Consider the following 22,970-nt stretch of genomic DNA (forward strand, 5'->3'; position numbering starts at 1 on the left):
TGCTGTAACAAGTTCCCAGAGGCTCTCTGTTCCCATGCACTGGTCTGCAGCTGTTTGCAATAGCAGCTGTTTAAGTTTTCAAAATTCCTATGATTTCCAATGCATAACTAGAAGTGTCAAAAGGCAACAGAAAAGCCTCATGCGATAGATCTCCTCTACAAGTCTCTTATTTTTCTTTCTTCCTATTTGGGATATTTAAGATGGCAATTGACTAGCTGACCCAAAGATGTCTCCTACTTCTGCCCCTATGTTAAACACATACATATTCAAAATTTGTCACAAAAACAATATACATGGGAAACATCAACAAAACACTTTCATTCCTGTAGAGATATTCCTTCTATTAAATATCCTTATTGGTGATCTGGAAGAAAACAGTCATCAGCGCTGAGACTGCATATGACACAAAAATTGGTGAGATAGTAAATGAGGGAGATTGGTTAGGGAGGGTGAACTGGGTCACTTGCTAAAGTCAGTGGAATTTAAAGTTTTGCTTTCATAAAGAAAGGAAAACTAGAAGAAAAGATGAAAGGTCACATATAAGACGGGGGCTGTATGCTGAACTTCATGACACTGAAAAATAGCAGCATAGTAATGGCAAACTACTGACTGAGTTTATGTTTATAACCTAATGCTAGAGCTGTAACGAGTAAAATTTGAACCTAAAAAAGTAACAATACCAATGCTGTATGCAGTGACAAGACCAGGTTTGCAATACTGTAACAAGTTTATGTGTCTGCACTTCAAAGTTAAACTCTTAAGGTTTAAAAACATAGCTGAAAACACTGAGGTCCATGAAATACGCCTTGGAATAATTGGAGAAACTCAGTGTATTTATTTATTTTAAGGGAAGACAGAGTGGTGATTTGATCAAAGTTTGCAAGCACCTCTCCATGGAACATATTTCTGATAGAGGCTGTACATATTCCTGGCACTGAAAGAAAGAGCACAGTCCTGAGGTTGGAAGTAGAAGGTACAAGAAATTCAGCTAGCAAAAGGCAAAAATCCTGAACAGTAGTGAAACATGAAGTTAATCGGGAGTTTCAGTCCCCATAGCCACCCAAGTGATAATCAAACAAGAAGATGCCTGGGACACAACCTCCGCATAGCTCAAATTAAGATCATACTTTCCCTTTGATGAGAACAAGTATTGTTAAGGATGCAACAGTCCTCTTACTAGCAACCTTAATTCACTAATCTAGGGCTAAACATTTACAGTAATACACCGAATGTAAATGAAAGATTATGAAGTAAAGATGATGAAAGAGGAGAAAGAAACCAATTGCTTGTGTACAGTAGGTTTTGCGCTCCATATACAGCATATTTTCATCTCAGCAGGTAAATCCCATTGGAGAGGGAGATGTGGCACAGGCTATTGCAGAGGATACACAATGTTCTTTCCTTGGAGATTTATTTTATTGTTTCTCCTATAAAAGGTCTCCAGGCTCAAGCACATGACAGTCCTGTGTGTGCAGAAACAATGGGAGTCAGTCAGACATACCCTATAAATCTGTTTGGAGACTTTTGGTGATTGCTTACTGGGCCAGTTCAGCATCAGCTTGCCTTGGCTGTTGGCTAGTAAAACACACCTGCTGAAGCCAGCCACTTTCAGCTTCATGCTCAGCAGATTTCCTGTATAAAACCAGCACAATGCGTCTGGCCACCAGAAAATAAATAGCTTTCTGAGTCACTGTTTCTTACTCAGTTGAGTGATTATTTATTACCACAAAAAAAAAAAAAAAAAAAATCTAGGGTCAAGATGAAACTGAGATGTGTGCCCGTGTGCGGGGGAGCAGACTGTTCTTGCTCTCTTGTGACAGCCCTACATATCACATTATACTCTCTGTGCTGCCATGATTGCTACTACACAGTAGAAAACCAAAGAGGAAGGGCTGGAAATGAACCATTTGGGCATCCTGCACGAACCTGCACTTACGTACTCACACAAAGCTGCAGCTACGAACCTGATTGCAGAATCACAGAATGGTTAGGGTTTGGAGGGACCTCTGCAGATCTGAATGCAAACTCCAAGCAAGAAGCAGCTGATGGATTAAACCACCCGTTACAGTTTCTGCCCTGTGAACAGCACCCACCTACATTCCCCAGCAGAAATATTTCATTTCAGACATATCAAAATTATTACTTTTGTCATAATTCATGATTTCTCACAGAACCTGACAAAGTGCAAAAGGTTTAAAACACTCCAGTACTCCACTTTTAAGCAACTAAATTTTCCAGCATAATTTGTCCCCGTTGCTGCTTAGCAAAATGTTCATGTTTACACAGACAAACCCATTCTGCACCTCGGGCAAGTGTAGCTGTAACAGATAGAAAATTTCAAGTCCAGTCTTGATTACCTTTCTGCAGTTTCAGACCAATAAGGGTCATGGCTGTGGCAGTCACAGCAGCAGGATAAACGCTCCCTGGACAAAGCTTCCTCTAAATTAGTGGACACTTTCTGACTCCGCACATGCTCGTACCAACAGCAGCCAGTGAATCCAGTGACATAGGTTTCTCAAACCATTTGTTGAGTTTGGCGGAGAATGTTTTTGTGTTCTCCGTCTCGCCACTCTTTTGGATATTGTGAATCCAACAAGGAACAAAAGACACATTTCCCAAAATGTCAATGTTTTTGGTCTGTCACAGCAGACCAAAAGCCCCAGTATCCTTGCATGGGGTTTGTGCAGTGGTGCCTGCTGCCAGCAGGCTCCCCATATAAAGGAGGGTACCCTTGTCAATCAGACCATGCATCCCTTGTGGGAGGGGAGCAGGAGCCAGCAGGAAGCTTCAGCCAAAATCAAGTTAGCCAAACATGTTACTACAAGAATTACCAAGACCCGTTTCTGCTTCCATTAACCCCAGCAGGGTCCGGCTGTTGTGACATCCCCTTGCCCAAACACACAGTTTGAAGGCAGGCCTGATTAGGAATGAAGTGACCTGGGAGCAACAGGGAACTGTCAGCCTCAAGGTCACATGCAGGGAGCCCTTGCTAACCAGGGGGACATCTGTAAGCAAACTCCTGCTTCTTCCTGGAGCCTGAGGATGTTCATGATGATCGGGTGCATTAACTTTAATTTGCATGGCTTTGAAGCTTAGACCAGCTGAGTTCAACATCTCATCAGATGGGCAGGAGGAGTAAAGTCAGTCTCTTTTCACCTAGGTCCATGGCTGCTTGGCGCAGGGCCTGGCACAGCCTCTTTAACTGGGGACATAATCCCACTCGTCTTTCAGTGTGTCAATTACTTCAGTGATTTGCTTTGACTACCAGGGCCAGGGCTGTGTCCTGTGAACACTAGGACTAGGGACAGAGACACGTAGAAAAGAATTTGCAGTTTTCCTCTGGAGAAAAGGTCCATTCAATTAGCTTTCAGATAATAGACGTTACAGCCAAGTAAGTAATTATATAAGCCAGCAGTGTTTGTTATGTGTCTGATTCAGGCTCCCATATATTATAAAATAACAATATATTTTTACTTCCAGAGCCAAGCAACCAAACAATATACTTCCAAGTGAACACAGTGGATAAGAGGTAATTTAGTCTCGAGCTTCATAAGTTCAGCTATTGTATGAAACAGATAACAGATGCAGGAGAATAGACAGCAAACACAGTCTCTCCATGCCTGCCATCTATGTAAATAAGCATGTGGGTAGCTTCAATATTCACTGCTCTCCTGTTCACAGAGAGTCCTCATGGGTTCAAAATGAAGCATTCATTCTCTGCAAGTTGGCTAATCAGCTTCCCTCACATTGAAGCTTTCCTTATGGCGGTTTCCCATTAATGCCATGTTTGCCACCATATCAGCATTCCCAGTGGGAATTCCCTCTAACACCAGTGAGCAGGAGTGCCCATTGCCTGGGCAGCCCAGGATGCAAGGATCGCAGATGAGAGAGCAGCACTGGGTGCCTGTTCACATCCCAGGGACTGCTGGTGCTGTAAGGCCATGTGCTGCCTTGAAATGCTCACGTGTACTGTGACCTTCCCCTGCCTGGGACTCCCCTTCTCGTTTGCAAGGAACTGGCTTGACCCTGTGTGCAGCCTTTCATTGCTCCCAGCCTTCCCCCAGCCTCTACACACAGAGTACATTCTCCTTTTGCTAGCAGATAGTATTTCCTCAAATCCAAGACAACCCTTAAGGCTTTAAAATCCAAGATTTAACTTTTCTTTCATTTATTGAGACTTCATGCTTAACAAGAAATTCAGGGTTTCATTTCTGCCTTTATGGCACAGTAAGAGCTGTCTCTTACACTGTTTGCTTTACTCAGTGCCTTGGCCCATTAATTAGGAAGCTACATGCAACCTCTTCACTTCCAAATCTGGAGGGAAGTCAGACTGCAGCCTCTCACAGACCAGGGTTTGGGACAGGCCTCTTTGACTCATTGGCCTTCATGAGTGCCAGAAGTATCATTGTACACAAACAATATAAGAAAAAGGGATATGCCATGTCTCAGTTCCCAGCCCAAGACACTGAATCCAGCTGAAAACAGCTGCTTGTAACATGAGAGAGACAGAGGTAACTCCAGAAATCCAGCAAAAGGCTGACTCACCAAAACACCTAATCCCTCCAAGTAACTATTTTCCTCTGTTCCAAATTTTAACTTTGATTTAGTAAAACATACACTTAAGGACTCATAGGGGTAACACTACAGTATCACAAAGTATGCATTTGAAAAAGTTCTTTTTGCTGTCCTTGACCCCTCTCGCCAGCTGTAATTCCAAGGAGGCCTTGGCTATCCCAGCTGCCTTCCTACATCCTCTAACAGCAGCCTTATATTCCTCCCAAGTGGCCAGCCCCTGCTTCCATGATCTGTAAACTCTCCTCTTCTGCTTGAGCATACCCAACAGATCCCTATTCAACCACACAGGCCTCCTGGCTCTATTCCTTGACTTCCTACGTGTGGGCATGCTCTGATCCTGAGCGTGGAAGAAGCAACCTCTGAATGCAATCCAGCTATCTTGGGCCCCTTTTCCTTCAAGCAGTCTTGGCCATGGGATTTCCCCCAGCAATTGCTTGAAAAGGCCAAAGTTAGCCCTGCTGAAGCCTAGGGTTGAAATTCTACTTGCTATTCTGTTTCTGCCACACAAGATGCTGAACTCCACCATCTCGTGGTCACTGCAACCCAGGCAGCCCTCAACCTTTACTGTTTCGACCAGACCCTCCTTGTTAGTGAGGATGAGATCCAGCAGTGCACCTCTCCTAGTCTGCACTGATCAGGCGCTTGTGGAGTTTGCGGTGTGAGGGGAGTGGGACGGGTGAAGAGCAAAGTCAGGACTCTGAATTTCAGAGAAAGCAACACGGGTGTGGACAGCAACACCACCTGCATTGTTAGTAACGCTAGGACCTTTTCTGCATTTTTCATGCTATTGTTTTATTGTGTTATAAGGAGGTCTAGAGGGCTGGGCTCTCTTAGGGACCAGCCTGAGGACCCAGCTGCCAGTCCGGCCATGGTTTGGTAGGCCCTGAGGGACCCTCCCAGCGTCACTGATGGTGGGGTGGCTTCTTGCGGGGCTGGGAGGGCTCCTCAGGGCTGCCGGCCCTCCTCTTCGGGGCTCGCCGGGGCCTCCCAGGGGAGCGTTGGCTGCCCCGGCTGGAAGTGGAGGGCCCGGGCACAGCCTCCTCGGCGTCCTCCTGCAGTTCTTCTTGCTCCCCGTGGGTGGAATGGGGAGCGTTGGGGGTGCTGCTGGGACCCCCTCGAAGAGCTGGGCTGTGGGCAGGAGGCTCCCCGTGGGAGGCCGCAGGGCCCGGAGCCGGATCATGGCTGCTCTCCCGCTCTCCAGCAGCAGGGGTGTCCTCCAGGCCCAGCTGACGTCGGACCTCCCCGCTGCACAGGCGCACGATGGTGTCGATGAGCTGCTGGACAAAGCTCCTCGTGCGCCCGCCCAGGGAGGCCTGCAGCACCCGGACCAGAGACTCTTCGATGAGGCCGAAGCGGCGCAGGCTGGAGATGAGGAGTCTCTGCGCTGATGCTGCCTCCTGGGCATCCTCTAAGAGCTGCCCCAGCTCCTGGCGCAGCCAGGGCAGCAGGGGCTGGAGGACAGCGGGGTGGACGCGGAAGATGGCCGCCCAGGTGGAGGCATGGAAGCCGCCCACTGGAGCCCTGGGCAGCGGCCCCGCGGCCGGTGGCCGGGCCGCTGCAGGCTGATGGAGGCCGTGGGCGGCTGGGTGTCCGGGAGCCCCTCCGGTCAATGGGACGACGACCAGCGGTACGGGTGGTGGAATGACCCGCTCCTCATAGTCGTCGTCTGCCCGCACCGAGTGCAAGATGGAAGTCACCCTCCTCTTGCAGAGGGGGCACTCGGGCTTGGTCTCAGCCCACCGCACGATGCAGGTGTAGCAGAACTGGTGGAGGCACGGCAGGACGTAGCTGGCCTCCTCCCAGCTGTCCAGGCAGATTGGACAGCGGGTGTCCAGCTCCGCGGCCATGCTCTCCACGTGCGGCGGTGGGCTGTGGGGAGCTGGGGATGTCACGCTGCTCCCTCTCGCTGGCGCTGCAGCAGCGGGTGTCACGCTAGGAAAGGAAGAGAGGCCACAGTCCATCGCTGGTCCGGGCAGGGCTGGAAGCAACGCCCAGGCCCCTCAAGAAGGAGAGCCTCCCGGCTGCCCAGGGTGAGCTTTCCCCTCTCAGCTCACCTCTGCTGCTGCAAACGCTCCGCCTGGGTGTCCCGGCTGCCTGAACGAGCCAGGGCCGGGCAAAAACCTCCAATGGCTCTGGGGTCGCGCACTGAGAGTTGCACTGAAGAACTCCCCGAACTCGACCTCAGCACCAGGAACCGCCTCACACAACACACCAACCTCACGTCCTCGCTCAGCTGGCGTGCGGGCAAAAACCGAGTGGGTCAGGCTCGGCGCCCGGATACAAGCAGCGAGGGATGCGTGGTCACAATCCATCTCTCGGTGATGTCACCGTCCATCGCTCAGCGACATCATCGTCCTTCCCTTGGCGAAGTCACCACGGGCCATCCTCTCCCACAGTGCTCAAGCACATATGTGGTGTCACTGCAATGCCACTGTCCATTCCATGCCCCATCTCCTGCCTTCAGCTCAGCATCGGTGTTTCACTCCGGTCACCGACCCCTCGGCCGCGTCTCCCCGTGGTCCCGTCAGGTCACTATGGCCGTGGCTGACGTCTCCAAGCACACACGACAAGAGGGTTCACTTCAAAAACGCCTCCTGCCCCCCTGGGAGGCTGCAGCACAAAGTCCCACGGGCTCTCCCCTCACCCCAGCACTGCTGGCCATCCCTCGGCGCTCCCCTTCTTCCTCCCACAGAGGGTCCCAGGCAGCACCTGGCTGACTCTCAGGGATCCCGTTCTGCCCAGGGGGGATCGAAGCCCACGGCTGCCTCCAGCCCCGAGCCCTGGCTGTCCCCTTGCCAAAGGTGGCTGCACTGCATGCACCCTGTGGAGACTTCACAGGACATGGTCCCTTCTTTAGAAGGGTCTTTGTGTTCAGTTCCCAGTGCCCCTTGGGCCAGGCTGCGTCTGGAGTCTGCAGGGTGACGTGGGACACAGCACCAAGCACCCCAGCGACTGTGCCTGCCGCGAGCCATTGGAGCAGCTTTGGGAAGAAGCGGGAGCCTGTTCCGAATCAAACCTCGGCTCGGTCTGGGCGCTCACGGGTGGGAACTGCTGGCAGTGCAGCTCCGGGACCACGAAGAAGACGGCCACGTGCCGTGCCGGCAGCATCCCGCCTCCCCATCCATGGCCACTGCGCTTGCGGGGCCTGGCCGGGCATTTCCCCGCGGGCTGTCAGGACAGGCACAAGCCCCACCGCATCTGCCGCCCAGCGGCACGGCTCCAAGGCCATCTCCCTGCCCAGGACCGTCAGTGGCACCCAGAGATGTCGTGTCTCTCGAGTCCCCGCCAGGAGCCAGGCGGCGCAGTGCCCTGAGAGGGACTCGCCTGTCCCCCCCAGAGGCTGCGTCAGGCTCTCTCCTGAGCAGGACGTGGTGCGGGAAGGTGCCCTGCCATCCTCCTGGACTCTTCTTTGGGGCACTTTGGAGAGCACTTGATCAAACGCAGGGACTTGGGTACCCCACAGCCCCTGCCGGGCGCCACTCGAGCCACGGGAGCCCGCGGGCCTGCAATAACAGGCGGCATCATAAGGCCTTTGGCTCCCGTCTCTTGTTACTGCTAGCCCTTCTTCCTGCTCCCAGCTTCTCTGCCCACCCATGCAGATCTTTTCGTTCAGGGAGAGAGGGGGAAGGCAGACAGCCTTGGCAACCGGTGCCACTTGCTCTCGGGACAAAGGGACAAAAAAACAAAATCAAAATAAACAAGGCCAAATCCCTAAGCACGGAGAAAGTCCAATCACTGCAGGAACTTGTGGGCGTGTGCAGCCTCCCCGCAGCCCGCTTCCGCCTCCTCAAATGCACGATCGGTGCTTTGCAGGCCCAGGAGGGCTTGATGGTCATCAGGCAGCACAGCAGTGAGGCTCTTCCCTCCTGGAGGCCTGTGCGAGGGGGGCTGGAGAAGGGGATGCCGTGGTGCCTGGAGATGGTGCACTGCAAGCCCTGAGGAGCATCTGCCAAGGTGTTCTTGGGGGCCGACAACAACAGAAGGCGACCTGGTAGCATCCCTGTTGAAGCACTGCCCATAGGGTCAGCCATCAGCCACACCCGTAGCGTCAAGTCACAAATTCACAGTATCACAGTATGTCTGGGATTGGAAGGGACCTCAGAAGATCATCTAGTCCAATCCCCCTGCTGGAGCAGGAACGCCTAGGTGAGGTCACACAGAAACACGTCCAGGCGGGTTTTGAATGTCTCCAGCGAAAAAGACTCCATGACCCTCCTGGGCAGCCTGTTCCAGTGCTCTGTCACCCTCACTGGGAAGAAGTTTTTTCTCAAATTTAAGCGGAACCTCTTGTGCTCCAGCTTGATCCCATTACCCCTTGTCCTATCATTGTTTGCCACCGCGAAGAGCCTGGCTCCATCCTCGTGGCACTCACCCTTTATATATTTATAAACATTAATAAGCTCACCCCTCAGTCTCCTCTTCTCCAAACTAAAGAGACCCAGCTCCCTCAGCCTTTCTTCAGAAGGGAGGTGCTCCACTCCCTTAATCATCTTGGTTGCCCTACGCTGCACCCTCTCCAGCAGTTCCTTGTCCTTCTTGAACTGAGGGGCCCAGAACCGGACACAATATTCTAGATGGGGTCTCACCAGGGCGGAGTAGAGGGGAAGGAGGACCTCTCTCGATCTACTAACCACCCCCCTTGTTATACACCTGAGGATGCCTTTGGCCTTCCTGGCCACAAGGGCACAGTGCTGGCTCATGGTCATTCTGCTGTCCAGCAGGACCCCCAGGTCCCTTTCCCCTGCACTGCTCTCTAAGATGTAATTTCCCAGCCTATACTGGAACCTGGGGTTGTTCCTGCCCAGATGCAGGACTCTACACTTTCCCGTGTTAAATTTCATCAGGTTATTCCCCGCCCAACTCTCCAGCCTGTCCAGGTCCCGCTGGATGGCAGCACAGCCTTCTGGCGTGTCAGCCACTCCTCCCAGCTTGGTGTCATCAGCAAACTTGCTGATAGTACACTCAATTGCCTCGTCCAAATCGTTAATGAATATATATTGAATAACATTGGCCCCAGTACTGAACCCTGAGGCACTCCACTAGATGCTGGCCTGCAACTAGACTCCGCACCATTGACTACCACTCTCTGGCTTCTCTCCTTGAGCCAGTTTGTAACCCACCTCACTACTCTACTGTCTAGACCACACCTCCTCAACTTAGCTGTGAGGATACTGTGGGAGACTGTGTCAAAGGCTTTACTGAAGTCAAGGTAGACCACATCCACCGCTCTGCCATCATCCATCCACCTTGTTACATTCTCATAAAAGGCTATGAGGTTGGTCAGGCATGACTTACCCTCGGTAAAGCCATGCTGACTGCCCCTAATAACCCTCTCATCCTTGATATGCCTTGAGATGGCACCAAGGATAAGCTGTTCCATTACTTTCCCAGGGAGAGAGGTGAGGCTGACCGGTCTCTAATTACCTGGGTCCTCCTACTTGCCCTTTTTGAAGACTAGAGTGACATTTGCTTTCCTCCAGTCCTCGGGCATCTCTCCCGTTTCCCAAGACTTGGCAAAGATGATGGAGAGCGGTCTAGCAATGACTTCAGCCAGCTCCCTCAGCACCTGCAGATGCATCCCATCTGGACCCATGGATTTATGGATGTCCAGACTATTTAATTGCTCCCTAACCCAGTCCTCATCGACTAAAGCAAACTCCTCCATTGACCTGGCTTCATCCAGGGTCTCAGGGGTACAGGGCTCCCCAGGACAGCCTCCAGCAGAGTAGACAGAGACAAAGAAGGCATTCAGTAGTTCTGCCTTCTCTGTATCTTCTGCCACCAGGGCACCCACCCCATTCATCAGTGGGCCTACTTTGCCTCTGGTATTAGTTTTATCTGCTATGTATTTGAAAAAGTTCCTTTTGCTGTCCTTGACCTCTCTCGCCAGCTGTAATTCCAAGGAGGCCTTGGCTATCCCAGCTGCCTTCCTACATCCTCTAACAGCAGCCTTATATTCCTCCCAAGTGGCCAGCCCCTGCTTCCATGGCCTGTCAACTCTCCTCTTCTGCTTAAGCATACCCAACAGATCCCTATTCAACCACACAGGCCTCCTGGCTCCATTCCTTGACTTCCTACGTGTGGGGATGCTCTGATCCTGAGCGTGGAAGAAGCAATCTCTGAATGCAATCCAGCTATCTTGGGCCCCTTTTCCTTCAAGCAGTCTTGGCCATGGGATTTCCCCCAGCAATTGCTTGAAAAGGCCGAAGTTAGCCCTGCTGAAGTCCAGGGTTGAAATTCTACTTGCTATTCTGTTCCTGCCACACAAGATGCTGAACTCCACCATCTCGTGGTCACTGCAACCCCGGCAGCCCTCAACCTTTACTGCTTCGACCAGACCCTCCTTGTTAGTGAGGATGAGATCCAGCAGTGCACCTCTCCCAGTCGGCTCCTCCACCATCTGCATGAGGAAGTTATCATCAACGCACTGGAGGAACCTCCTGGACTGTGGCTGGCTGGCTGAATGGTCCTTCCAGCAAACATCAAGGAAGTTAAAGTCCCCCACAACAACCAGGGCCTGAGACTGTGAGGCCACTCTCAACTGCCCATAGAAGGCCTCATCAACTTCCTCAGCCTGATCTGGTTGCCTGTAATAGACACCTACAACACTATCACCCCTGCCAGCCTGCCCCTTAATTCTGACCCATACGCTCTCAGCTCGCTCCCCATCCGCTCCTGGGCAGAATTTAGTACGTTGTAGTTGCTCTCTCACATAGAGAGCAACTCCACCACCACGCCTGGCTGGCCTGTCTTTCCTGAAAAGGGCGTAGCCATCCATGACCACATTCTAGTCATGTGAACTGTCCCACCATGTGTCTGTAATTGTCACCAGATCATAATGTCCCAACCGAGCATAGGATTCTAACTCCTCCTGCTTATTCCCCATGCTGAGCGCATTGGTGTACAGGCTAATTCAAAGAGGATGGCGAGGAGTCAAGGAATTCCCTGGACCAAATGGTGCTCAGAAGCGTGGGTAATACGGACACGGGCGGCCAGACAATCAACGAGGAAAATGCAGGCTCATCTATACAACAGGCGCTGACGGGGTCAGAAAGACCTACCCGCCGTACTGCGACCACCTCCACGAGGAAGAAAAGAAGGGTTGTAGTTGTAGGTGATTCCACTCTGAGGGGTACAGACTGGACAGACCCTCCTCTAAGAGACGTCTGCTGCCTTCCAGGGGCCGGGCTTATGGACATCAGCATGGCCATCAGCTAGCCTGGTACGGTTCTCGGACTACCACGCGTTATCGATCTTCCACGTGGGTGGCAACGAGGTTGTGACCCGTAGTCCAAGTGCCACGAAAAGACACTTCAGGGCCTTGGGACAATTGGTAAGGGAATCGGGAGCACAGGTCATTTTCCCGTCTCTCCTTTCAGTTGCAGGCAGTGACATTATAAGAAACAGGTGGACGCAGCCTATTAATACATGGCTGTGTGGCTGGTGGGTTTTTTGATAATGGGATGACCTACGTGGCACCGGGTTTGCTGGCATTGGATGGAGTTCACCTTTGTCAAGGAGGGAAGAGGGTCTTTGCACGTGAGCAAGCAGGGCTCATCGACAGAGATTTGAACTAGACAGGATGGGGAAGGGGGATGATATGAGGCTCGCCCGTGACAAGCTGTGGGATGGGAAACCAAGGATAGAAAGGGCTGGGGTGCTAGCGAGGACCCCCAGCCTCTGGCCTTGAGATGTTCTGGCCTCACTGGAGCACGCTTGAAGTCTGATGGAGATGAGCCAGGGACTCCTGAGGTAACAGAGGCCACCAGAAAAACACCGGTGAAATACTTCAAAGGAATTAAGGGGTGTTCCTCTAGGAAGGTGGTGCGGCCAACAACCCAGCTGAAGTCCTTCTACACCCATGCTCGCGGCACAGGCAACCACCAAGAGGAGCTGCAAGCCACCGTGCTGCTGGAAGGCTCTGACCTAGTGACCAATACCGAAATTTGGTGCAACAGATCCCGTGACTGGAGTGCGACAATGGGTGGCTACAGGCTGTTCAGAAGGGACAGACGAGGATGGAAGGGTGGAGGGCTTGCCCTCTCCATCAAGAGATGGCTAGGGTGTGAAGAGCTGTCTCTGAAGAACAGCCACGAGCAGGTTGAAAGCTTATGGGTAACAATCAGAGACATCAGGGCAACAAAGGCAACTGGTGTCTACTACGGTCTGCCCAAGGAGGGGGAGACTATTGATGAAGCCTTCTTACTCCAGCTACAGGAGGTACCGCACTCGCAGGCTCTTGTACTGCTGGGGGGCTTCATCCGCCCCGGCATCTGCTGGAAAAGTAGCACGGCGGAGCTGTGGGCAACCTGGGAGTCTCCTGCAGTGCATTGGGGGTGACTTCCGCAGGCGGGTGATAGGCAGCCCGACCAGGAGAGATGCAATACTGGACCTGATGGTCACCAACACAAGTGAGCTAAATGTCGACGTCAAGATTGGAGGCAGGCAGGGCTGCACTGATCAGGCGCTTGTGGAGTTTGCGGTGTGAGGGGAGTGGGACGGGTGAAGAGCAAAGTCAGGACTCTGAATTTCAGAGAAAGCAACACGGGTGTGGACAGCAACACCACCTGCATTGTTAGTAACGCTAGGACCTTTTCTGCATTTTTCATGCTATTGTTTTATTGTGTTATAAGGAGGTCTAGAGGGCTGGGCTCTCTTAGGGACCAGCCTGAGGACCCAGCTGCCAGTCCGGCCATGGTTTGGTAGGCCCTGAGGGACCCTCCCAGCGTCACTGATGGTGGGGTGGCTTCTTGCGGGGCTGGGAGGGCTCCTCAGGGCTGCCGGCCCTCCTCTTTGGGGCTCGCCGGGGCCTCCCAGGGGAGCGTTGGCTGCCCCGGCTGGAAGTGGAGGGCCCGGGCACAGCCTCCTCGGCGTCCTCCTGCAGTTCTTCTTGCTCCCCGTGGGTGGAATGGGGAGCGTTGGGGGTGCTGCTGGGACCCCCTCGAAGAGCTGGGCTGTGGGCAGGAGGCTCCCCGTGGGAGGCCGCAGGGCCCGGAGCCGGATCATGGCTGCTCTCCCGCTCTCCAGCAGCAGGGGTGTCCTCCAGGCCCAGCTGACGTCGGACCTCCCCGCTGCACAGGCGCACGATGGTGTCGATGAGCTGCTGGACAAAGCTCCTCGTGCGCCCGCCCAGGGAGGCCTGCAGCACCCGGACCAGAGACTCTTCGATGAGGCCGAAGCGGCGCAGGCTGGAGATGAGGAGTCTCTGCGCTGATGCTGCCTCCTGGGCATCCTCTAAGAGCTGCCCCAGCTCCTGGCGCAGCCAGGGCAGCAGGGGCTGGAGGACAGCGGGGTGGACGCGGAAGATGGCCGCCCAGGTGGAGGCATGGAAGCCGCCCACTGGAGCCCTGGGCAGCGGCCCCGCGGCCGGTGGCCGGGCCGCTGCAGGCTGATGGAGGCCGTGGGCGGCTGGGTGTCCGGGAGCCCCTCCGGTCAATGGGACGACGACCAGCGGTACGGGTGGTGGAATGACCCGCTCCTCATAGTCGTCGTCTGCCCGCACCGAGTGCAAGATGGAAGTCACCCTCCTCTTGCAGAGGGGGCACTCGGGCTTGGTCTCAGCCCACCGCACGATGCAGGTGTAGCAGAACTGGTGGAGGCACGGCAGGACGTAGCTGGCCTCCTCCCAGCTGTCCAGGCAGATTGGACAGCGGGTGTCCAGCTCCGCGGCCATGCTCTCCACGTGCGGCGGTGGGCTGTGGGGAGCTGGGGATGTCACGCTGCTCCCTCTCGCTGGCGCTGCAGCAGCGGGTGTCACGCTAGGAAAGGAAGAGAGGCCACAGTCCATCGCTGGTCCGGGCAGGGCTGGAAGCAACGCCCAGGCCCCTCAAGAAGGAGAGCCTCCCGGCTGCCCAGGGTGAGCTTTCCCCTCTCAGCTCACCTCTGCTGCTGCAAACGCTCCGCCTGGGTGTCCCGGCTGCCTGAACGAGCCAGGGCCGGGCAAAAACCTCCAATGGCTCTGGGGTCGCGCACTGAGAGTTGCACTGAAGAACTCCCCGAACTCGACCTCAGCACCAGGAACCGCCTCACACAACACACCAACCTCACGTCCTCGCTCAGCTGGCGTGCGGGCAAAAACCGAGTGGGTCAGGCTCGGCGCCCGGATACAAGCAGCGAGGGATGCGTGGTCACAATCCATCTCTCGGTGATGTCACCGTCCATCGCTCAGCGACATCATCGTCCTTCCCTTGGCGAAGTCACCACGGGCCATCCTCTCCCACAGTGCTCAAGCACATATGTGGTGTCACTGCAATGCCACTGTCCATTCCATGCCCCATCTCCTGCCTTCAGCTCAGCATCGGTGTTTCACTCCGGTCACCGACCCCTCGGCCGCGTCTCCCCGTGGTCCCGTCAGGTCACTATGGCCGTGGCTGACGTCTCCAAGCACACACGACAAGAGGGTTCACTTCAAAAACGCCTCCTGCCCCCCTGGGAGGCTGCAGCACAAAGTCCCACGGGCTCTCCCCTCACCCCAGCACTGCTGGCCATCCCTCGGCGCTCCCCTTCTTCCTCCCACAGAGGGTCCCAGGCAGCACCTGGCTGACTCTCAGGGATCCCGTTCTGCCCAGGGGGGATCGAAGCCCACGGCTGCCTCCAGCCCCGAGCCCTGGCTGTCCCCTTGCCAAAGGTGGCTGCACTGCATGCACCCTGTGGAGACTTCACAGGACATGGTCCCTTCTTTAGAAGGGTCTTTGTGTTCAGTTCCCAGTGCCCCTTGGGCCAGGCTGCGTCTGGAGTCTGCAGGGTGACGTGGGACACAGCACCAAGCACCCCAGCGACTGTGCCTGCCGCGAGCCATTGGAGCAGCTTTGGGAAGAAGCGGGAGCCTGTTCCGAATCAAACCTCGGCTCGGTCTGGGCGCTCACGGGTGGGAACTGCTGGCAGTGCAGCTCCGGGACCACGAAGAAGACGGCCACGTGCCGTGCCGGCAGCATCCCGCCTCCCCATCCATGGCCACTGCGCTTGCGGGGCCTGGCCGGGCATTTCCCCGCGGGCTGTCAGGACAGGCACAAGCCCCACCGCATCTGCCGCCCAGCGGCACGGCTCCAAGGCCATCTCCCTGCCCAGGACCGTCAGTGGCACCCAGAGATGTCGTGTCTCTCGAGTCCCCGCCAGGAGCCAGGCGGCGCAGTGCCCTGAGAGGGACTCGCCTGTCCCCCCCAGAGGCTGCGTCAGGCTCTCTCCTGAGCAGGACGTGGTGCGGGAAGGTGCCCTGCCATCCTCCTGGACTCTTCTTTGGGGCACTTTGGAGAGCACTTGATCAAACGCAGGGACTTGGGTACCCCACAGCCCCTGCCGGGCGCCACTCGAGCCACGGGAGCCCGCGGGCCTGCAATAACAGGCGGCATCATAAGGCCTTTGGCTCCCGTCTCTTGTTACTGCTAGCCCTTCTTCCTGCTCCCAGCTTCTCTGCCCACCCATGCAGATCTTTTCGTTCAGGGAGAGAGGGGGAAGGCAGACAGCCTTGGCAACCGGTGCCACTTGCTCTCGGGACAAAGGGACAAAAAAACAAAATCAAAATAAACAAGGCCAAATCCCTAAGCACGGAGAAAGTCCAATCACTGCAGGAACTTGTGGGCGTGTGCAGCCTCCCCGCAGCCCGCTTCCGCCTCCTCAAATGCACGATCGGTGCTTTGCAGGCCCAGGAGGGCTTGATGGTCATCAGGCAGCACAGCAGTGAGGCTCTTCCCTCCTGGAGGCCTGTGCGAGGGGGGCTGGAGAAGGGGATGCCGTGGTGCCTGGAGATGGTGCACTGCAAGCCCTGAGGAGCATCTGCCAAGGTGTTCTTGGGGGCCGACAACAACAGAAGGCGACCTGGTAGCATCCCTGTTGAAGCACTGCCCATAGGGTCAGCCGTCAGCCACACCCGTAGCGTCAAGTCACAAATTCACAGTATCACAGTATGTTTGGGATTGGAAGGGACCTCAGAAGATCATCTAGTCCAATCCCCCTGCTGGAGCAGGAACGCCTAGGTGAGGTCACACAGAAACACGTCCAGGCGGGTTTTGAATGTCTCCAGCGAAAAAGACTCCATGACCCTCCTGGGCAGCCTGTTCCAGTGCTCTGTCACCCTCACTGGGAAGAAGTTTTTTCTCAAATTTAAGTGGAACCTCTTGTGTTCCAGCTTGATCCCATTACCCCTTGTCCTATCATTGTTTGCCACCGCGAAGAGCCTGGCTCCATCCTCGTGGCACTCACCCTTTATATATTTATAAACATTAATAAGCTCACCCCTCAGTCTCCTCTTCTCCAAACTAAAGAGACCCAGCTCCCTCAGCCTTTCTTCAGAAGGGAGGTGCTCCACTCCCTTAGTCATCTTGGTTGCCCTACGCTGCACCCTCTCCAGCAGTTCCTTGTCCTTCTTGAACTGAGGGGCCCAGAACCGGACACAATATTCTAGATGGGGTCTCACCAGGGCGGAGTAGAGGGGAAGGAGGACCTCTCTCGATCTACTAACCACCCCCCTTGTTATACACCTGAGGATGCCTTTGGCCTTCCTGGCCACAAGGGCACAGTGTTGGCTCATGGTCATTCTGCTGTCCAGCAGGACCCCCAGGTCCCTTTCCCCTGCACTGCTCTCTAAGATGTAATTTCCCAGCCTATACTGGAACCTGGGGTTGTTCCTGCCCAGATGCAGGACTCTACACTTTCCCGTGTTAAATTTCATCAGGTTATTCCCCGCCCAACTCTCCAGCCTGTCCAGGTCCCGCTGGATGGCAGCACAGCCTTCTGGCGTGTCAGCCACTCCTCCCAGCTTGGTGTCATCAGCAAACTTGCTGATAGTACACTCAATTGCCTCGTCCAAATCGTTAATGAATATATATTGAATAACATTGGCCCCAGTACTGAACCCTGAGGCACTCCACTAGATGCTGGCCTGCAACTAGACTCCGCACCATTGACTACCACTCTCTGGCTTCTCTCCTTGAGCCAGTTTGTAACCCACCTCACTACTCTACTGTCTAGACCACACCTCCTCAACTTAGCTGTGAGGATACTGTGGGAGACTGTGTCAAAGGCTTTACTGAAGTCAAGGTAGACCACATCCACCGCTCTGCCATCATCCATCCACCTTGTTACATTCTCATAAAAGGCTAGGAGGTTGGTCAAGCATGACTTACCCTCGGTAAAGCCATGCTGACTGCCCCTAATAACCCTCTCATCCTTGATATGCCTTGAGATGGCACCAAGGATAAGCTGTTCCATTACTTTCCCAGGGAGAGAGGTGAGGCTGACCGGTCTCTAATTACCCGGGTCCTCCTACTTGCCCTTTTTGAAGACTAGAGTGACATTTGCTTTCCTCCAGTCCTCGGGCATCTCTCCCGTTTCCCAAGACTTGGCAAAGATGATGGAGAGCGGTCTAGCAATGACTTCAGCCAGCTCCCTCAGCACCTGCAGATGCATCCCATCTGGACCCATGGATTTATGGATGTCCAGACTATTTAATTGCTCCCTAACCCAGTCCTCATCGACTAAAGCAAACTCCTCCATTGACCTGGCTTCATCCAGGGTCTCAGGGGTACAGGGCTCCCCAGGACAGCCTCCAGCAGAGTAGACAGAGACAAAGAAGGCATTCAGTAGTTCTGCCTTCTCTGTATCTTCTGCCACCAGGGCACCCACCCCATTCATCAGTGGGCCTACTTTGCCTCTGGTATTAGTTTTATCTGCTATGTATTTGAAAAAGTTCCTTTTGCTGTCCTTGACCTCTCTCGCCAGCTGTAATTCCAAGGAGGCCTTGGCTATCCCAGCTGCCTTCCTACATCCTCTAACAGCAGCCTTATATTCCTCCCAAGTGGCCAGCCCCTGCTTCCATGGCCTGTCAACTCTCCTCTTCTGCTTAAGCATACCCAACAGATCCCTATTCAACCACACAGGCCTCCTGGCTCCATTCCTTGACTTCCTACGTGTGGGGATGCTCTGATCCTGAGCGTGGAAGAAGCAATCTCTGAATGCAATCCAGCTATCTTGGGCCCCTTTTCCTTCAAGCAGTCTTGGCCATGGGATTTCCCCCAGCAATTGCTTGAAAAGGCCGAAGTTAGCCCTGCTGAAGTCCAGGGTTGAAATTCTACTTGCTATTCTGTTCCTGCCACACAAGATGCTGAACTCCACCATCTCGTGGTCACTGCAACCCCGGCAGCCCTCAACCTTTACTGCTTCGACCAGACCCTCCTTGTTAGTGAGGATGAGATCCAGCAGTGCACCTCTCCTAGTCGGCTCCTCCACCATCTGCATGAGGAAGTTATCATCAACGCACTGGAGGAACCTCCTGGACTGTGGCTGGCTGGCTGAATGGTCCTTCCAGCAAACATCAAGGAAGTTAAAGTCCCCCACAACAACCAGGGCCTGAGACTGTGAGGCCACTCTCAACTGCCCATAGAAGGCCTCATCAACTTCCTCAGCCTGACCTGGTTGCCTGTAATAGACACCTACAACACTATCACCCCTGCCAGCCTGCCCCTTAATTCTGACCCATACGCTCTCAGCTCGCTCCCCATCCGCTCCTGGGCAGAATTTAGTACGTTGTAGTTGCTCTCTCACATAGAGAGCAACTCCACCACCACGCCTGGCTGGCCTGTCTTTCCTGAAAAGGGCGTAGCCATCCATGACCACATTCTAGTCATGTGAACTGTCCCACCATGTGTCTGTAATTGTCACCAGATCATAATGTCCCAACCGAGCATAGGATTCTAACTCCTCCTGCTTATTCCCCATGCTGAGCGCATTGGTGTACAGGCTAATTCAAAGAGGATGGCGAGGAGTCAAGGAATTCCCTGGACCAATCTGGTGCTCAGAAGCGTGGGTAATACGGACACGGGCGGCCAGACAACCAACGAGGAAAATGCAGGCTCATCTATACAACAGGCGCTGACGGGGTCAGAAAGACCTACCCGCCGTACTGCGACCACCTCCACGAGGAAGAAAAGAAGGGTTGTAGTTGTAGGTGATTCCACTCTGAGGGGTACAGACTGGACAGACCCTCCTCTAAGAGATGTCTGCTGCCTTCCAGGGGCCGGGCTTATGGACATCAGCATGGCCATCAGCTAGCCTGGTACGGTTCTCGGACTACCACGCGTTATCGATCTTCCACGTGGGTGGCAACGAGGTTGTGACCCGTAGTCCAAGTGCCACGAAAAGACACTTCAGGGCCTTGGGACAATTGGTAAGGGAATCGGGAGCACAGGTCATTTTCCCGTCTCTCCTTTCAGTTGCAGGCAGTGACATTATAAGAAACAGGTGGACGCAGCCTATTAATACATGGCTGTGTGGCTGGTGGGTTTTTTGATAATGGGATGACCTACGTGGCACCGGGTTTGCTGGCATTGGATGGAGTTCACCTTTGTCAAGGAGGGAAGAGGGTCTTTGCACGTGAGCAAGCAGGGCTCATCGACAGAGATTTGAACTAGACAGGATGGGGAAGGGGGATGATATGAGGCTCGCCCGTGACAAGCTGTGGGATGGGAAACCAAGGATAGAAAGGGCTGGGGTGCTAGAGAGGACCCTCGGCCTCTGGCCTTGAGATGTTCTGGCCTCACTGGAGCACGCTTGAAGTCTGATGGAGGTGAGCCAGGGACTCCTGAGGTAACAGAGGCCACCAGAAAAACACCGGTGAAATACTTCAAAGGAATTAAGGGGTGTTCCTCTAGGAAGGTGGTGCGGCCAACAACCCAGCTGAAGTCCTTCTACACCCATGCTCGCGGCACAGGCAACCACCAAGAGGAGCTGCAAGCCACCGTGCTGCTGGAAGGCTCTGACCTAGTGACCAATACCGAAATTTGGTGCAACAGATCCCGTGACTGGAGTGCGACAATGGGTGGCTACAGGCTGTTCAGAAGGGACAGACGAGGATGGAAGGGTGGAGGGCTTGCCCTCTCCATCAAGAGATGGCTAGGGTGTGAAGAGCTGTCTCTGAAGAACAGCCACGAGCAGGTTGAAAGCTTATGGGTAACAATCAGAGACATCAGGGCAACAAAGGCAACTGGTGTCTACTACGGTCTGCCCAAGGAGGGGGAGACTATTGATGAAGCCTTCTTACTCCAGCTACAGGAGGTACCGCACTCGCAGGCTCTTGTACTGCTGGGGGGCTTCAACCGCCCCGGCATCTGCTGGAAAAGTAGCACGGCGGAGCTGTGGGCAACCTGGGAGTCTCCTGCAGTGCATTGGGGGTGACTTCCGCAGGAGGGTGATAGGCAGCCCGACCAGGAGAGATGCAATACTGGACCTGATGGTCACCAACACAAGTGAGCTAAATGTCGACGTCAAGATTGGAGGCAGGCAGGGCTGCACTGATCAGGCGCTTGTGGAGTTTGCGGTGTGAGGGGAGTGGGACGGGTGAAGAGCAAAGTCAGGACTCTGAATTTCAGAGAAAGCAACACGGGTGTGGACAGCAACACCACCTGCATTGTTAGTAACGCTAGGACCTTTTCTGCATTTTTCATGCTATTGTTTTATTGTGTTATAAGGAGGTCTAGAGGGCTGGGCTCTCTTAGGGACCAGCCTGAGGACCCAGCTGCCAGTCCGGCCATGGTTTGGTAGGCCCTGAGGGACCCTCCCAGCGTCACTGATGGTGGGGTGGCTTCTTGCGGGGCTGGGAGGGCTCCTCAGGGCTGCCGGCCCTCCTCTTCGGGGCTCGCCGGGGCCTCCCAGGGGAGCGTTGGCTGCCCCGGCTGGAAGTGGAGGGCCCGGGCACAGCCTCCTCGGCGTCCTCCTGCAGTTCTTCTTGCTCCCCGTGGGTGGAATGGGGAGCGTTGGGGGTGCTGCTGGGACCCCCTCGAAGAGCTGGGCTGTGGGCAGGAGGCTCCCCGTGGGAGGCCGCAGGGCCCGGAGCCGGATCATGGCTGCTCTCCCGCTCTCCAGCAGCAGGGGTGTCCTCCAGGCCCAGCTGACGTCGGACCTCCCCGCTGCACAGGCGCACGATGGTGTCGATGAGCTGCTGGACAAAGCTCCTCGTGCGCCCGCCCAGGGAGGCCTGCAGCACCCGGACCAGAGACTCTTCGATGAGGCCGAAGCGGCGCAGGCTGGAGATGAGGAGTCTCTGCGCTGATGCTGCCTCCTGGGCATCCTCTAAGAGCTGCCCCAGCTCCTGGCGCAGCCAGGGCAGCAGGGGCTGGAGGACAGCGGGGTGGACGCGGAAGATGGCCGCCCAGGTGGAGGCATGGAAGCCGCCCACTGGAGCCCTGGGCAGCGGCCCCGCGGCCGGTGGCCGGGCCGCTGCAGGCTGATGGAGGCCGTGGGCGGCTGGGTGTCCGGGAGCCCCTCCAGTCAATGGGACGACGACCAGCGGTACGGGTGGTGGAATGACCCGCTCCTCATAGTCGTCGTCTGCCCGCACCGAGTGCAAGATGGAAGTCACCCTCCTCTTGCAGAGGGGGCACTCGGGCTTGGTCTCAGCCCACCGCACGATGCAGGTGTAGCAGAACTGGTGGAGGCACGGCAGGACGTAGCTGGCCTCCTCCCAGCTGTCCAGGCAGATTGGACAGCGGGTGTCCAGCTCCGCGGCCATGCTCTCCACGTGCGGCGGTGGGCTGTGGGGAGCTGGGGATGTCACGCTGCTCCCTCTCGCTGGCGCTGCAGCAGCGGGTGTCACGCTAGGAAAGGAAGAGAGGCCACAGTCCATCGCTGGTCCGGGCAGGGCTGGAAGCAACGCCCAGGCCCCTCAAGAAGGAGAGCCTCCCGGCTGCCCAGGGTGAGCTTTCCCCTCTCAGCTCACCTCTGCTGCTGCAAACGCTCCGCCTGGGTGTCCCGGCTGCCTGAACGAGCCAGGGCCGGGCAAAAACCTCCAATGGCTCTGGGGTCGCGCACTGAGAGTTGCACTGAAGAACTCCCCGAACTCGACCTCAGCACCAGGAACCGCCTCACACAACACACCAACCTCACGTCCTCGCTCAGCTGGCGTGCGGGCAAAAACCGAGTGGGTCAGGCTCGGCGCCCGGATACAAGCAGCGAGGGATGCGTGGTCACAATCCATCTCTCGGTGATGTCACCGTCCATCGCTCAGCGACATCATCGTCCTTCCCTTGGCGAAGTCACCACGGGCCATCCTCTCCCACAGTGCTCAAGCACATATGTGGTGTCACTGCAATGCCACTGTCCATTCCATGCCCCATCTCCTGCCTTCAGCTCAGCATCGGTGTTTCACTCCGGTCACCGACCCCTCGGCCGCGTCTCCCCGTGGTCCCGTCAGGTCACTATGGCCGTGGCTGACGTCTCCAAGCACACACGACAAGAGGGTTCACTTCAAAAACGCCTCCTGCCCCCCTGGGAGGCTGCAGCACAAAGTCCCACGGGCTCTCCCCTCACCCCAGCACTGCTGGCCATCCCTCGGCGCTCCCCTTCTTCCTCCCACAGAGGGTCCCAGGCAGCACCTGGCTGACTCTCAGGGATCCCGTTCTGCCCAG

Source organism: Columba livia, chromosome Z, assembly GCF_036013475.1.
Source record: "Columba livia isolate bColLiv1 breed racing homer chromosome Z, bColLiv1.pat.W.v2, whole genome shotgun sequence".
In the NCBI taxonomy this organism is placed as follows: Eukaryota; Metazoa; Chordata; class Aves; order Columbiformes; family Columbidae; genus Columba; species Columba livia.